This window comes from Cupressus sempervirens, chromosome 11, assembly GCF_028749045.1.
Source record: "Cupressus sempervirens isolate cs-2001-9-10 chromosome 11, ASM2874904v1, whole genome shotgun sequence".
Classification (NCBI taxonomy): Eukaryota; Viridiplantae; Streptophyta; class Pinopsida; order Cupressales; family Cupressaceae; genus Cupressus; species Cupressus sempervirens.
In genome coordinates, this window is record NC_143128.1 from 164,376,963 (window position 1) to 164,395,945 (window position 18,983).

An 18,983-nucleotide genomic window follows, 5' to 3' on the forward strand; every position below is an offset into this window, starting at 1 on the left:
TCTACGCATTTGTGTCAAAATTGAGACCAAGATATGTAGAAATTTCAATGAGCTATCCTAGTTATTGTAAAAGCTTTTCTCTCATAGGAGCCTTCTAAACTGTACAAAACTTGATTCTAAAGCATAATTTCTCAGTGCATGAGAGTTAGCGTATCATGCACATTTCTACCTCCACACCATTGTTTCATTCATTGCATGATTTATTTCATACAAAACAATGGGAAGGATGAAGAAATGTGTACGATATCCTGAGTCTCCACCGAGAAATTATGCTTTACAACTCAAATTTTGTGTAGTTTAAAAGGCTCCTATGAGAGAAAAGCTTTTGCAATAATTGGCACAACACATCTAAATTTTGATTCCTGTAGGGAAGAATAAAATTAGGAAAGAATTATTTATCAGGAATGAAAGCCAATAATTTCATCTATTTTTTAAATAGATAAACGTGACAAAAAAACTTATAGTCCCAATCACATCATCATAAGAGTGCATATATAACTATAACTGTAACTATGTCTAAAAACAACATAATTTACAAATATCCACAATTCAAATATTATCCATTGATGTTTTTTTTAATGCAAAGTTTTAATTCAACTATGTTATCGCCCTAGATGTAATACCAAACTGTCATTAGGCTAAAGACTGCAGCAAGATTTACAATTTACAAATGCAAGGATAACTACCCAACCAAAGTAGTAAATGACATGAAAAGTTAACAATCTATCAATTAACAATCTAGATGAAATATTTCTAGCAATTGAACTACACATTATAGAAACAAAAGATTGCCTTAAAATTGACACCTCACCAGTTGTTCATTTGCATCTATAATGGCTTCACAAAAGTTGAAAGCTTATGATTTGTCAAGAACACAAAAGGCACTTGTAGTTCAGCTGCATCAATAAGACTAAAGTAGTCAACTATCATTTTACTTAGATCCCTATGAAAATGTAGCACTAAAATACAATATACATTGGAGTTAGGAATTTGGTTGACAACCAAAATAAATTTAATTGAAATAAGAAACGTCACCAAAGAATCAACTAAATATGTATCTTTAAGCATATTTTGCTACTCAAAATGTTACAACTTCTTCCTTCTTGACCTTAAACTCATGACATTTTCTAGTTTTATGGGGGGAAACATGATCTCTCCAACTGTTAGCTCTAAATGGATTCCACCTTAGGTGCATAGAGTCTTTGAACTAGATAGATAAAATACACAACCATGCTGAAGACCATGGAAATAGAGGATAACATGGAAAATACCAAACAACAAGTTGGATGATGATGTAGACTAGAGTGAAGGTAGAAGATCCCAGACATCATCAATTAATACCAAACTACCAAATGGAGTAAAAAAATTTGAAAAGATAAGACACACCTTACAACTAAATGAAACTCTAGAAGCTACCATCAAATGCCATGACATTGAATCATTACCAATAAATGAATACAACATAGAGAAGCTACTAGATATGGTATTTCTATTCATTTTTCAAACAAAAGAGTGTAGTAGGTATGCAACCACAACTAAGGAAAGTGCAATTTCACACCATTTTCCATGTTCTAATATGAAGATAACAAATGCCCAATACCCTCTTTCAATTTGTGCTCTTCCCTTAAATCAATATTTAGTTCTAGCAATCAATCATAGGAAAATGTTTTTTTTTGTTATTGAAATTTGTTGTTCATTAACTCTTGCCATGGTATATGCTTTAGAAATTGCACCTGCACATACAATCCTTATATGTGTCTAATTTCTCACAAATAGAAACCATTTGCTATATTTTTTGATGTTATCTTTATTATGTAAGACTTTCGTTAAGCACAAGTGCTTCCCTAGAAAAACAATTATACAAGGCTTTCTGTATTCAAGAATCAAAACAATAAAAGAACTTGAAAGCATGATTTTATTAGGAACTTAGCCACTTACTCGTCAATGAATTGGAAAAAATATAAAAGAAAGTAGCTTTGGCTTCTTCTGCTATAGCTTATCCAATCATCATTTTCCTAGTACCCTAAGAGAAAACTAAATGTATTTTATTGTAAACAAAATGAATTTCCAACATATAAAGAACAGAGAATAAATCAGACTGACTTACAGGAAGGCAAAATAAGAGGAGCCCTTTTCCTAGAGAGTGACAGCCTTGAAAGATGTTAGGTTGCAATAGAGGCCATATGACCATTTTCTTCACACACTTTTTGGCATGCTCTAGCCCAGCTTTAGTATAATTTTGGAAAAATAAATATTAATGTTAATGGGTACATAGAAATAAACATGAATAATATTATCATCAATTCATTCAGCCATATTAAATTTACCAATATCATCCCACTGAACATTGGGATCCTGGTCCATTATCTCATTGCTAACATGCTCTATCAGATATGGTTCCAAGTTATGTAGCTTATCAAGAAGCTCACCATCAAGACCAACAAGCATTTCTAAATTGAAAATATAGGATAGAAAAGAAACAACCATTAGCATGCTCTGGACCAAAACTGCTAGAGATGGTTATTTATTTAGTTAAAATCAAAATCAACTGATCCTATTAAAAAAAAATGGCTACGAGTTATTGTCAAACTACCTTCGAATTTGCAATACTTATCTTGGCACAAGATATTTTTATAACCAAACAGTTTGAAGGATCATGACCAGAGCAAAAAGCCCAAGAAACCAAGGTTACCGAAGATAAGCAAAGGTAGTCTGCTATAGAATATGCATGTGGATAGAGTATTTCCCAACCTGTCTGAACATTTGAGCTACAAAAAGATGTTGATTATATACTTTACACTACAAAAAATTAGTATACATAGACAAGGTTGAATAGGCACTATAGCAACATATTTAGAACTATTCAAACATCCAAATCACCATTAAAGAAAGGAATCATACATGAATAACTCTGCTACCATCTTAAGATGAAGTATAGTTGTCTCATCTTTTGGCTTAGAAGAATTGCTATCATTTCCTAACCACAAAATTATTGTAGTATTTGACTATGTTCTTCATAGCCTATAAAAGTTGACTAAGGTTGCAAAATTTATAATGACTATAGACAAAAATATAAATTAAAACAAGCAATATTATCATCAATGTTTTTAAATGTAGAATGAAATGGTTGTAAGTATGCATTTCTACCACATGCAAATGATGTTGGGATACAAACCTATGCAATCCAATCTCCCAAGGAATAGATAGCACCACTTATCGCCATCTTTGCCAAAACATGATTTGTCATAAAGTGATGTTAGAATAGTTACTAAAATGGTCATAAATTATGTTGTTATAGTAAAAGAATAATTTAACTTAAGAAAAAATATATATACAATATTAGAACATGACATTGTGCTTTAAAAATTAAAAAGGTACCTATAATGAAGAACTTCATTTCGACTTGCTAATTGGTTGTCACTATTAACTATAAGCTTATCTTTAAAGTTTGAGCTTCACTTGGTTTCGAGAATAGTTAAATATTCTCTACTTAACATGGCCAACCACATGAAGGTGGAAGCTCATTTGGCCCCTCCCCCCCCCCCCCCCCTCTCCCCCCCAACATCACTCTAAATTCCCCATTAACATTTAATAACATTCAATTCATCTATTTTTGAAATATAACATTCAATCATTATAATCACATGATAACATTCATTAAAACATAAAATTCATAAACACACAACATTCATGAATAATTCATTAACACAAAATTCATTAACATGCAACATTCAAGAGTAAGTCATTCATGAATAATTCATTAACACAATATTCATTAGCACCCAATATTAATGAATAATATTCGTTAACAATATTCAAGAGTAATTCATTAATGAATAATCATTCTTTTCTACTTTCTTGCCATTTATTTTTTTCAAAAACATTCAAGAGTAAGTAATTCATGAATAATTCATTAACACAATATTCATTAGCACCCAATATTAATGAATAATATTCGTTAACAATATTCAAGAGTAATTCATTAATGAATAATCATTCTTTTCTACTTTCTTGCCATTTATTTTTTTCAAAAAATTTCTAAGAGGAATATCAATGTCCTCATCATCCCCCTCCTCTACTAGTTCTAACACATGTCTCCTCCTCATCCGTTCAGGAACATCATGAGGCTGCTGCACGAAAGGGGGTCTACTGCAATAACAAGTACTTCATAAGTTAAATTTGCACCATTTTATATTAGTGAATTATGAGCTTTTATTTAAGTAAAAGAACTCTAAATCAAAATATTAATTTAAAAGAACAAACCATAGATTTTCTTTACCTGAATGTGTGACATGATCTACCTGCTAATCAATCTAAACATCCTCTAGCACTCATTCAACGCAACATGATTCTATATCCTCAACACAAATAGGTTACACCAAGTTCAATTAAAGATGTTAAATTGTATTAATAATTACATAATTAGTTTTAAATAAAAAATGAGCACCTCCATTGATAGTATGATGTACACCAGGGCCTTTGTGATGCTGCATATGATCTGTGTCACGATTAACAGGTTGCATTGTAATGTCATGCACATTATTATCAAATAAATTGTTGCTCAAGTATTCAATTTCTAATTTTTTTTGGCATATTTACCTATGCACATGATGCAGGAGACTATTCCATTAGGGCAATGGAAGCTTTCCGTAGGCATTCAACCACTGCTGCATAGCCTTGCTTGAAGACAATTTTTTTGTGTTCTTCTGTGGCCTCAAGATTAAAATCAGCACCCTGCATTTTTTCATTAATTAAAAAATTTATTTTCATTTTATAAATAAATTTTCTTTGCAATTCATTTATTGCTACTTACAACACGTGCTTTGATTTTTGAATATCCCCTAGAGCCAATTTTGTGTTGCCCAACCTTTTCCAGCCTCACCTTTGTTGCCTTTGATGTGTCCTACAACCTATGAAAAGTTTGAAATATGTTAGATGATATAGATATAAAGATCAATACTAATTAGTCGATTATTATATATTGGTATGAAGGTTTTAGCATAAAGTAGCATGTTCCACCAAAAATATGAAAAAAGGGAAGAAATTATAGCATCATACCTTTAATTGACATGTGTAATCATGCTATTGATCCATGATAGATCTAGAAGGTCATCAATATGGTTGCCCACATGTCATCAATATTCTTGGTACTCTTTGTAATTGGTAATTGGTAATTGGTAATAACTAAGAATTGCTTATCATATTAAGATTTTTGGATGTAATTTTAGTGTGGTTACTGATTGGAAGAAGTTTTGTTTTACTCAGCACAACATATCTCTACTTTTCTTGAACTTTTAATGTAAACTCAGTCTTCAAGCTTCTAATTTTGAACTCCTTCAGAAGGTCTTTGAAAACTTCATAGACATTGGTCTTGACCAAAAAAGTTAGATGATTTTTCCATATAAACCAAACAATCAATTTTACTAACTGTAGATGTAGAAGGTCATGAAAAATGATTGCCAAAATGTCATCAATCCTATTGGTGTTTCTGCCAGTTTTAATGGGTAATGATTGATAATTGCTTTTCTTATTGCAAAATTGGTATATAATTTTAGTGTGGTCATTGATTGAAGTGTTGTTTTTTTAAGTATATGTAATGGAGATGAAACAAAAGCTCTTTTTGCTTTTGGAGATTCATATGCAAACACTGGAAATTACTATCTTGGTATGAAAAATAGCATAGTTTCAGCATGGAAATATCCATATGGTATCACTTGGCCTGGGCACCCATCAGGAAAGGTATCATCTGGTAGAATTCTTACTGATTATTTAGGAAATCTTTCTCAAAATCAATTTCTAATGATCTCAAAGGTCCATATCGAAAACTCTTGTTCATATCAGGAACTGCTATTGCATATTTTAGCCCAAAATATTTGGATAGGAAATATAAATAGAAGTCAATTTGCCTCAAACTTTTCCATTGCTATGTACTGGGGTTTCCAAGTGCTTTACACCATCAACTAATATAGGTATATGTTTGAGTTCTCTCTAATTATATAATGATTATAGATCATGGTATTGACTTCTGATTTTCTAAGTATAATAATGGTTAAGGGTCTCGTCTGCAATTTTGTATATTTATATTTTGCACTGTGAACCTAGAAATTCCCCCAAATTTTATAAGATATAAAAATCCTATCAAAAAAATCTTATTGAAATTGCATTTGGAAGGCAAGCCAAAACTTTTCAAAGTAATCATATGAAACAAAAAAACCCTGACCCTTTAGAATTGCACTATAGGATCCTTTGAAAATCCTTTTTCAATGCATCCATATAACTCTTCATAATTGATGCCCTCTTCAGGATACAATTATATTGAAATTGAACAAGCAATTTTCAATTTTAAAGTCTTGATAACTACAATAAGTTCTCTCTAGTAGTGCTTCTCTTGTATACTCTGAGCCATGGACCGAAACAATCCTATTTCCTTAATCTATTAACATTAAAATTCTTATCTACAAGAGCTTCTGGATTTAATTGTGTATAATTTTTTAAGCATGGATATTTCAAATCAAATTCCGTGCTCTGTGGTTGTGTATCTTTTTTCTTGTGGCCTCTTATGCTTGGTTTCATCTCTCTTATGCTTGATTTCATCCTGATGATGGCTCAAAATGTCGATGCCAAAAAAAACTATACAAAATCAAATCTAGAAGCTCTTGAAAATAATTGTCATAGATTGTAAAAATCTATTCTCATTGATTAAAATACTTCTTTTATTTATGATTATATTGACATGGTTTTAAATATACAGGTGAATGCATTTACTAGATTTCTTGTTTTTTCTTAAATTTATGTAGCCCAAATCTTAGGTCTTCCATCTCCAGTGACCTACAAGGTTCTAAAAAGTTCAAGCCATCATATACAAGAAAGGAAATGCATAAACTTTGTAGTAGCATACAGTGGGTTATCTAATACTTTTAGAGTTCCAAAGCTGAGTGTCCAAGTTGGTAATTTCAAGGATTCCATTATATCTCAAAAATATTGTTCTCATCATCTAAAGCACTCAATAGCACTGAATGGAAATGATTATGCTACTACAAATGTTACCACAGTGGTAAGAATATATATCACCAAACTTGCTATGTTCTAATAATTATTTTTGTTTCTAGATTTAATTGTGGAAACTTTTTTTGTATCAACTTTTCAGATCCACTCTGTGATCTATCATTGGGATGAAAGAATTATCTTACATCCTTCTCTCATTCTAATGATGGATCATATCTTACATCCTTCTCTCATTCTGATGATGGATCACACAGTGCAATCCATTGATACTAAAAAAACTTACACAATCAAATCCAGAAACAAAAAAGAGTTTTTTGAAATAGATTGTGAAAATCTAATATTATTAATTGTCATGTTGTACTAGAATGATTCAAATGTGATTTTAAAAAATATGTGACTGAGGGTTATGTTTACAGGGAATATAGAAGTTTTTGAAGAGTGTTATAGTAGAGATGAAACTGCAACTCATAGAGCTATATAATCTTGGGCTAAGGAATTTTCTGGTATCAAATAACATGTCATTTTACTGCCAACCAGGTTACTTACAGTCTGGAGCAATATGTTTGAACACAACAATGGACTTAGTTTCCACCCACAAAAAATATCTATCAGAAGCCATTTCAGAGTTGAGGGAGCTTGAAGATGCCAACTTCCTCATCCTTGATTTTTTTGCAGCCTTCTCTCATATTATCTTCAACCCATTTGCATATGGTAAAGACATTGATTATAGTGTAGTTAAGAATTTCAAGATTATCTTTTTCAGGTTTTCCATCTAAATAGTGTATCTATTTAAGAGCCATAATTATAGGATTACATAAATACATGAGGATACTGATTGAATTATTTTTGTATTGTGTATTGAGTAGGAATCCATGAGATGAGTAGATCATGTTGTTCTAGAGATGGAAACATGAGCAGCTCCATTGTTGGGTGTGTTGATTATGATGAATAAGGAAGAGCTCTTTTTCATCTGTGCAAGTCTCAAGGATAATTTTTCTTTTTTGATTGGTACTATCCTACTTTGAAGGGATGGAAAGTGATGAGAAATATTCACTACTCTCATTGTGGGTTTGTTCAAGATGGCTTTTCTTCTCCTCTTCAATCACTAGTAGAATGGCTTTCTAAGAGGCTAGGCTTGGACTCTTATCCTCACAAATTTTCACTGAAATTTAGATCACGAATGGTCCTTTATTCTCAATTCTTGTTTGAATTGGGGTTGGATTGATGGGATTTCAGTTTAGGGTGTAATTTTGGGGGTTGGATTGATGAGGTTTGACTTTAGGGTGTGATTTTGGATCTATTCATTTTTAGTTTTTTTTTTTTTTTAAATTAACAAAATATTTATTCATAGTTGTCAATTTAAAAAGTTAAAAATATCTTAATAATAATTTTATATAAATTAGACAAAACATTACTATATTAAGCTTTAAGTCTTAAAATATTAGAGCTACATTTTTTTTATTATAGTACATTTATTATTAAGTTGTGAAAATATTGGAATGTTCATAGTTTTACTCTAGATTTTAAAATATATTCAATTGGATCGAGTGTATTATTTTACACATTTAGTTTAGTTTATTTAGTTAGAGACAACAAGTCATTCTATAACTAAATAACATTTTGCAATGCATGAGAGTAATGTTATCTATGTTTAGGAAATTGAAGTTGCTTTTTGTTGGAGCTTGCTTAGTTTTGAGTGAGATATTCAATGAGTGGATAGAATCTCCCATGTATGTAACACTATTTATCTACAATATAGATATTGGACAAACAAAGTGGTATGCTCATGAAAGATCGAGTTCCTAACATATAGGGGATAATTTTTGGAACAATCTATAATAAACAAATTAAAAAAACTAATCCAATCTCTTGCAATTGCATGACTTGTAGATTGTGGGAAGTGAACCACTACAAAGGATAAGTATCTTTTGAGAGCTCAAATCCTACAATACACTCAGAAACAAAATCGTTGGATTTCAATTAATTATAAGATTGTGGTTTAATTTAGGAAGTCTTGGAGGTTTCTATTTGTATTGTGATGATTGAATAGGATCTTGTCATAGTCAAATCACCACTTTGGTGTTCCCACCTCCATGGACAACAAAGATAGATGGAGATACCAAATAAAAGTCAAGGTATTATCACCTAAGAAAGCTTCAAATGTGCAAATTACTAATCCTTTAGAAGAGGAAGACCAGGTGTCCAAGGAAAGAGTTTCCCTCACAGAAATGCTACAAGAAAGAAAGGGTGATCTCAAAACTTCAATAATAATCTCAATGTGGCAATAAGAATTCTGATATGCTACTGCATGTGGGAAAGGAGAAATAATGTAGATAAATGCTAGAGTAGTTGTGAAGGAGCTTGAGAGAGTCTCAATAAATGATTGAATTGCAAAAAAATAGAGGTTTTACCATCAATATAGCAAGTATGGATTCATCTGTGATGCCTGTGAGGGTTGACAAAGGTGTTACACTACCAAAACACTTGAAAGTGGAATGTTTTAGCATTCAACCCAGTTGTGGATTTTTTGTGAGATTCTAGTGCCACATGCAGATGTTTATAGGTGGTACATTTGTCTAGGAAATAATTAGGCTAAGAGGTTGGGGAGTAAAACATATTTGTATTGAATTAAAGAATATTCATCAAAGGGTTTTTATAGTATGGTTTATGAGAACATAAACTAAACAAAAAAAACATATAAATAGAAAATTAACAATTACCATCTACATATCATTTCTCATCTTGATAATGAATCTGATAGATCACAAAAAGTGAACCAAAACATTCATGCCAAAATCATATTCAGTTATTTTTTGATAGATTTTTTGCCACCATATGGATTACAAACAATGTTAGTTCTTCTCCTGCCATCTGCCCTAATGATGAATCATAGAATTTGATCCAAAACATAGGCAACAAAAAATCTAGATGGTCTAATACAAAAGGGAAAAAAATCTTGAAATCATAAGGACTGTGGAAACTTCACAAATTCAATATTAACTCTCAACCATTATTTATCTTTGTTGTAGATAACTATATGATTGGTAGACCATCAATTAGACAGTATGCATCTTAGTAGATATCAGGTACTAGTGTAGCTAGACAAAATACATCTTAGACACCTACAGGTACAATACCAATTTAGCATCCTATAACTTAACTACACCATACTGTCAGGAGAGTGCTCAGTTGTCATTACCTTTTGTTTCTAACATTGAACGTGATGCTTATTACTTTTAGGAGAGTGGCCATTAGTAAAATTCTTGCAAAGTTTTTCAAAAAAATTGTACTTGTCATTACACTGACTGAATATCATTTATCACCTAAACTGCTAACACATACAACTATGGTACATGTAGTTGAGCATCACTATATTTTCAATACATAATATAGCTATATGTGAAGTTATAAGAACACAATTTATATCTTATGTAGGATTTATGCCTAGATTGAGATATATATAGTTGTATATGGGCATTCTTTGTGCAATCAACCACCACAGTTTATTAGATGCCCAAATTTTAGAGAGCATTCATAATAGGGTGAAAGCAATTGTGTCAACATATGAATTACATACCTTTCATCAATAGATAGATTAAATTGAGCTAGTTGAAATTGTTGATACTGAAGTTGAACCCTAAATTTTCTCATTAATATACTAGTAGTTAATACTATTGCATACCTTTTTGGATTTGCTGGTGTACTTTCTTTTGGATGTTCCCCTTTCTCCTTTTCATCCAAAATGAACTCATTCCAGTCCCTTACTGAAACAAAGGGAGGATGCTTGTACGACAGGTTTAGGATGAGACTCTTTCTATATGTGTCCCTCACAACCTTAAGATGCCTGGAAGCTTTTTGTAACAATTTCTTATGATAAAAAATATTACTACCAAACTCATGCTTCTAATTTTTTATCTTGGTAGTTCCACCTTTTAAGAAAAAACACAAAATTGTTAGATATAGCTAGTATAACAAAAGACCCAAATGAAATGAAAAATGTTGCACCAATTAATGATATGAAAAAAAAAGTGGGATAAAATTAGTTCAGTTATGATGTGCCACCTTTTACATATGGTGGGCCTAAATCTTCGTAGCGTGAGGTCATAAAGCTTCCTATAAAATGTATTGTTTCCTGCAAAAAATGTCATGGGATAATTAATAGTAAGAACCATTAAAATGAATCATGCATAGAATACTTTTCATAGTGAATAACAAATACATAAAATCAAATAAATTTCATCTTTTTAGTGATCTATTTCAGGGTTGGAGGATCAACTTGACCAAAATTGACCAAAAAAGAAGTTTGGAAAAAAATTTAAAATGTCTAAAACCAATCAAACTCTACCAGGGTTTTGTTGTTGATGTTCTAAAACTAAAAAATGTACTTGACTATATTAATCAGTATACCTTGAAAAAAAATATAGTTCATAATACATATAACTTTCCATGACCTTCATTTTTTGTCATTCTTAATTGATGTTGTCACTGATCATGCCTGGGATATTAGTGAAAACAAATATTGCTAAATAAACAGTGAAGCTAAAAATGAGCACTCTAAAACTCTAACAGGAAATAGCAATTGTTGGTTTAAAGAATAATTTTGACAGCTGAGTGTCAATACACTTAACCATTTTTCACTATACATGCCAAGCAAAGAGTAGGTGCCAAGTGATATCAAGTGTCGAGTGATATCAAGTGTCAAGTGATATCAAGTGCCGAGTGATATCAAGTACCGAGTGATATCAAGTGCCAAGTTATTCAAGTGCTGAGTAACATAAGGTGCTGAGTGATACAATTTTGTTTAGGTGCCGAGCTATCCAAGAAATAGCATGTGTCAAGCATCAGTAATGCTTCAGGAGCCGAGTAACTCAGGATATCAACATAAGAGTTTGTAATTGCACAAACTATGATGTAAACCATTTTTGTAGCTGACATAAGGTAAATCTCGAAAGATCTAGAGATAAGAACGAATCTTTTACATTTCCTATGCAATCTGCATGCAGCCAATTGGAAAATTGGAAAGGCATGCAACCAATCAGCAAAAAGAGAAGTATTGAGTGGAAAATTGAGATTCAATGTGGATCATAGATCCATATCTAACCCTAAGTCTTTGAAGTATTTTTAAGGAAGACAAAGGATTAACTATAATGATGATGAGAGAAAGAGAATAGTGTTAAGGGAAAAACATAATAGAATTCAGTGAAAGAAGACATAGAGAGTAAGAGCAACAATTCAATATTCAGTTGATCAGAACAAAGCAAAGGAGATGAACAGAAATTAGATCTCAGAGGATCAAAATTAGAGAGAGAGCTAGAACAAGTGCCTAAATTTAGTAATCAAGGATTGCAAACTATCAAGTTTATAATACCTAATACTCTCTTACCATTGTATTAGAAAAGAAATCCTATGTAGATAGGTTGGCTTAACATCTATTTGTAGATCCTTATCAAAAGGTGATTAAATCCTTTAATAGGGTGACACTTCATGTTAAGTGTTTGTAAATCCTTTAACTAGGTCACTATTGACACAGTGTAAAGCCTTTAATAGGGCAGGCCTTTAACAGGGCAGACCATCAGAAGTGGTTGAACAATATTACTGCAATGAATTTTTGTGGGTATCATTGCCACCCCATTTTTACCTTCTTATTTATGGAGGGTTTCTGGGTTACCAAATTCCAGTGTTATGTGTTGTTGATGCATGTCTTAGTTTCATATTTTCATTATGTATTTACATGCATGCAATTTACTTTCAGATAAAAGTTTTATTGTATAAAGTGTAATACTTCTGATTCACCCCCCTCCCCCCCTCTCATCAGCATTCTTTCCATATTTGAATATTCCAAAAATTGGTATCAGAGTAGATTAGGTTCTCACAAGAAAAAGCCTAATAGCTTGGAGGAAAAGATCTAAAGATGAAAATTTTCAAACTTGGAAAGATCATTGAAAATCAGGTGATAGATGTGCAACTTGCTCTGCATAGCTTGGAGGAATCTAGAGATAAGTTGAGAAACTCATTGAAAAGAAGGAAGGATTTAGCCATAGCCGAAAATGAGATAAACTACAAGGAGATTGATACCACAAATATATTTTCCAATGGAGATACTAAATATTTTGATGCAACAATTGCAGAACTAATGGAGAAAAACAAAGTTCAAACAGATGAGATAAGATCTCTCAAGATGGAACATGAATCACAGGCCATAATTTTATGTGAAATCACTAAACAAAAGAAAAGAGTAGTTGAAGATAAAGTCATGATGGAAAATGACAAAAGGAATCTTGCAAACAGACTTGAAGAAAAATGTACTGAATTAACAAGGATCTCAAACATGCAGATGGATACACTTGCCCAAATGATGAACCTTCATCATGAACTTAATGTGAAAGACATTGAGATCTCTACACTAAAGATGCAGAATGAACAATTGCAAAATGACTTAAGAAGAGAAAAGGAAATTTCAAAAAGCTTCAACAAACCCAATGAAGCCATCAAGTATTTTGAGCAATTACTAAAATCCCCAAGATCAACCCATGATACATCAGGACTTGGATACAACAACACTGAAGTTGGAGAATCATCAAAGAGTGCTGAATAAAGAAGCGACAAAGGTAAAAATGTCAAACTTACATGTCATTTCTATGGAAAGAAAGGACATACATCTAATTTATGTAGAAGAAAGAAAGCCCATCAGCATGATAAGACTAAGAATGTAAACTATTGCCATAAGTGCAAGAAGCAAGGTCATCAATCATATGAATGTAGAACCAAGACTATTAAGACATCAAGATTTGAGGGTCACTATCATAATTGCAAGAAATATGGACATAGAGCTTTTGACTACAGATCAAAGCCTATGTGGACATCAAATCAACCAGCAAAGACATCAAACCATGAATTTTGGGATTACAACACTAGGTACAATTGTCACTATTGTCAAGAATATGGACATATACCCCAAAATTGCATAAGAACACATTTTAGGGGAAACTATAAAAGATGGTTGAGTCAAAACACATGTTTCAGTTGCTTAAAAATTGGTCATATCAGTGGGAATTGCCCAACAAGGTCAAAGGAACCAAGTTCTAAGTTCAACAATGGAAAGGCAAAGATAGATGTTGAACACATAAAAAGTGAGATGAATAAGACATGGAAGAAGAAAGATGAGTGTAGCACATCAAGTGTAGAGATCACTTCACCTAACAGGTCAAGTGATCACACTTCATCAAATTAAGCAAGAATGGGTGTGTGGGATTGATAAACTAAGTTACATCATACATCAGTCCCAAAACATAGAAGAACTGCAAAGAAGAAATCAACATAAGCAAAGATGCTAAGTCCAAATTGAGAGTCTTGCAAAATCTGCCAAAATTATCTTCAGGTGCTGAGTTGCTAACAGTGACCGAGTTGATAGATGATGCCAAGTAGTAAAATATCAATGGGAGCCAAACGAAGTGAAACGCAATGAGTGCTAAGTCATGTCAAAATCCTTCAGGTGTCAAGTAGATAGTTGTCAGCACACTAAGCATTAATTACTCTATTTTGAAGAGTACATAGTTTGATTTTCGATCATTTCTTACCATTCAAACATGAAGCAAAGATGAGAAGAGCAAGGCTAGCTTAGAGGCCATTTGTGAAGATTTTCACAGCGATTCAGCATGAGTCTCATCGATTTGAGGTATTTTACTTAAGTGCCGAGCTACGTAGTGTTTATAAACATGTTTAAACTATAAACCCTAGTTTGGAAAATAATGGCATCTGGGTCTCAAACCACTAAGAGAAAAGAGAGTCATGAGATATAGTTGGTTAGTAATGAAGTTAAGCAACCAAAATTCAAGCCCATTCCAGAAGTTGCATATAAGAATGATCCTCCAGGTGCATTATCAGTTATTCCTGATAAAGTTATTATGGTCCAAGATGTTCGTAGATGTTATAACTACAAAATTGGAGCCATAGGAGATTTAGAAATTCACAATGCATATGAAAAGCTATGTGAGAACAAGATATTGAAAGATGAGTTCTCAATAGTCGAGAGAAAAGGATTGACCAAAACTCTAGAATTTTTTATTGTTTTCAAAGTTGAATGGGTACACATAGTTTTGAGCAGAATACATGATGGAGCCTTTTGGTTAGAAATAGGGCCAGTGAAATTTACCAAGAGAACTGTTCATAGGGTTACTGGTATTCCAACCCTAGATCGGCCAAAGACCCTGCGTAGTGACAAAAGGGAAGTAATAGAGAGAAAAATAGGTGCTAAATGGAATAATAGGGGAATGACTATTGATACAATCACAAAACCCCTACTAGATTTTGCTATGAGAATCATTTCACACAAATTCTATCAGTCAAGTAGGTTAAACAGTGTGCCTTGTATAGCAGTTGATGTTGCATACAAATTGATTAAAAAAGATCATACCTATGATCTAGCAGAGCTCATATTTCAATAGATTAATGAGAATCTGGGAGCTATAAGGAAGAGGAAGGGAGCTTAGTGCAAATTTGGATCAGTTTTGGTGTGCATGTTTTTCTATCTGATGAAAGAATTCCCTTCTGTGGGTAAGGTGAGATGGAGTCCAGACAAAACAATTGTTGAACAAATCAATGGATATATTGAATAGATGGTTGATAATTTTGATGCCCAAATGACTAGTTACTTTGAGTACATCAAACAGTCCATGAAACAAAGAATGAGGATTCTAGTTTCATTGACTGACAAATATGAAAAAGACATTTGTTTTCTTGTAGATATTGATTATACCTATATACAAGTAGTCATACCTAGAGTAAGATGGCTTAGGCCACTAGGCTATGAACTCAATATTGATCAAGCCTCTGTAGTAATAACAACCCTCCTTGCAGAAGAAGTTGATAAGAATGCAAAATCCTTTGGAACCTATGATGTTGTAAAATCAAGGGTGATAACAGATTTGAAAACTACCTCAGTAGTAAAGAAGAAAGAAAAATTGGTAAGGAAAATCGAACGAAAATTTTGTGTTGAAGAAGAAGGAACAACAAAAGAGAAAGAAGAAGACATTGAAGATGAGGGAGATGAACCACAAGGTCTGACTGAAGGGTTAGGAGAAGATAAAGAGGAAAGTGCTAAGGAAGAAGAAGCCAAGGAAGCACAAGTTGAAATCAAGGTCACAAAAAGAAAGGCCACAACTCCTCCTGCTCCTCAACCCAAGGGAAAGAAAGTAGCTGGTCTAGCACCAAAGAGACCTACTATAAGGGCTGCAACACAAAAAGCTTAAGAGGAGGCAAGAGAGAAGAAGAAAACTTCAAAGAAGACTTCTGTCAAGCCAAAGAAGAAAAGAAAATTTGTTGCCTAGCCTCAAACAGATGAGGAGAAGACTGAGTCAGAGGACAACAACCAATTTCAAGTGGTAAGGCACAAACCTCAAACTACTATTGATAAATTATGTCCAAAGATCAAGAATGATGATTTGAAAGGTTTAAAGAATCTAACTTTTTCTAAGCTCAACAAAGAAGAACAAAATAAATTAGAGGAATCAGTGTATGCTATGATGGCTAAGTATAAGCACACACCTCTAGAATTAGATGAATCAATGCCTAAAGAATTGTGCAAAATTGTAGAGGATAAATGGCATTTTTGTTTACAAATGGAAAGGGAGATAAGGGAGTCAACATTAGCTAGATTTTTGCCTGATTTGACTAAGGATCAAGTAATAAATGTAGTCAAGAGGCATAACAATAGATTCACTCCCAAACATAGAGCTTTCGGCATTTTACAAAACAAAATTGAGGAGGTAGTTAAAAAATCCATAAGATTGTGGAAGATAGTTTACAAGAAAATAGAAGATGTGTAAAATGAAGAATATAAAGCAGAGGCAAGTGTCAAGATAAAGGAGAAGAACGCATCAGGAATCAAAGAAAAAGAAAAGGAACAAGTGGAGAAGAAGGTTGAAGAAGAAAAGGAAGATGAAAAGGCACATACAGAGGAGAAAGAGGAAGAGAAAGATATAGCTGTGCAAAAAGATCAAAGTGTGCAAGACACACAGGTATCCCCTCCTAGTCCTCCTCATGCCACCATCACACCTGTAGAGATTATCAAAATCAAGGATGTTACAGACACCTCAAGTCCAAACATCAATCCATTAACTACAGAGGATTTAGAAATCCTTGACCAATCAACACTAGTAGAAAAATTATGTTCAAATCCTGTATTGGTCAGTGTTGATGAATTGCAAAACCCAGTAATCAAAACAAAGGCAGTCAAGGTGAAAACACAAGAACCACCTTCGATCATACAACCTACTAGTATTCTATTCCTTCCTCCACCACCTTCATTAACACACTTCAGATGCCGAGTACAACAACAGGGGAAATTAAAGAAACATCTGAACAGCCAGCAAGTTCAACCCCACCTAGTGATCATCAAAAGGATATACAAGCTGAAGAAAAATATGAGAAAAGAAAGAAGGAGGAGTTTGCAATACAAACATTGGCTGCATTATCCAAATCTGGTACTCCAACACAGACTCTTCAGCAGCTGAGCACCGATATTACAATTACAAATTAGGACACCAGGCTCAAGCTCATCAAAGGTAGTCGGGAAACTTCACTATGGAATTCCTAAGCTTGATGAAGAAATAAAGATTCCATATTATGAATCCAACACTCTCACTGAAGAGAAGATCAGTGAAATTCAGAGTGCATTGGACAGAAGAAGGAGACAAGAAGCACTAAGAAGAGAACACAAGCACATGCTTACCTTGAATGAAATCAAATACATATTCATAGAAGCTTTCTACTTACAGTCTCTAGATGAGTCAAGGCCAATTATAGAGAAACTATCTGATATAGTTGACCAGGTGAATAGTGAAGGCTAGGAAACAAACACCAAACTATTGGAATGGTCAAAAAGAAAATTCCAAGGCAAGGTAAACAAGAAAATATTTGGTGATATAGCACTATCACAAGTAGAGCTGGCTAAGAAAATTGAAACAGCCAAAACTGTACTTGGAAACATATTTTCCTGTACAAAAAGTTGTGTGACTTTTCCACATTCACACAAGACACTAGCTAGAAGATACTGAGCTTGGAGAAAAATTTGAAGATTTCTAGCATGAAACTCCCTACAAATCCAGCTCAAAGTGAGAAGCATTTTGTCCAATCACTTCAGACACAAAGAGAATTAGCTATCTTAGCAGCAGAGGAGGCAACCACAAAAGCTAAATTGATGCAAATTCAATCCTCTATCACTCCTCATTTGGAAATACTTCACAAGGAGCAGATGAATGCAGAGACAGTCCTCAAGAAAGACCCCAATCTTTCTACAACTAATGGACTTGTACACCTAGTAGTAGAGATTTCCATCCAACATAAGTCATTGGATGTTGCACTAGCAAATTGGGATGCAGCTCTGAAGGTACTCCTTGAAGTAAATAGTACATTTTTGGCCAAGTATGGCATTTCCTTATAAGACCCTTGACATAAGTGTCAAAAAGGGGGAGAATAAGTATGATGAAAGGGGGAGATAGAGAATTTTTGACAAATTTTGATATAACATATTAGTTAGAATGCAGAAATAGGGCAAAAGTCACTGAGTGTACAAGGCATAATCAACTCATAGGGAGTCATAAGGTATATTGTTATTTGTTTCTAAAATGTTTGAAGAAAATAAAAGGATGCATGAAATAATGCCAAGATCACAGGATCTTAGTTAAGTGTTTTAGTCACTAATGTCAAAGGGGGAGATTGTTGGTTTAAAGAATAATTTTGACAGCTGAGTGTCAATACACTTTACCATTTTTCACTATACATGCCGAGCAAAGAGTAGGTGCCGAGTGATATCAAGTGTCGAGTGATATAAAGTGCCAAGTTATTCAAGTGTTGAGTAACATAAGGTGTCGAGTGATATAGTTTTGTTTAGGTACCGATCTATCTAGGAAATAGCATGTGCCAAGCATCAGTAATGCTTCAGGAGCCAAGTAACTCAGGATATCAGCATAAGAGTTTGT

The 18,983-nt window shown here is 33.1% G+C and overlaps 1 pseudogene; it reads left to right on the forward strand.

Moving 5' to 3' along the window:
- The first annotated feature begins 5,452 nt into the window (after positions 1–5,452).
- On the forward strand, positions 5,453–8,230 carry LOC149528701 (GDSL esterase/lipase At5g03610-like; annotated as a pseudogene).
- The last annotated feature ends 10,753 nt before the right edge of the window (positions 8,231–18,983 follow it).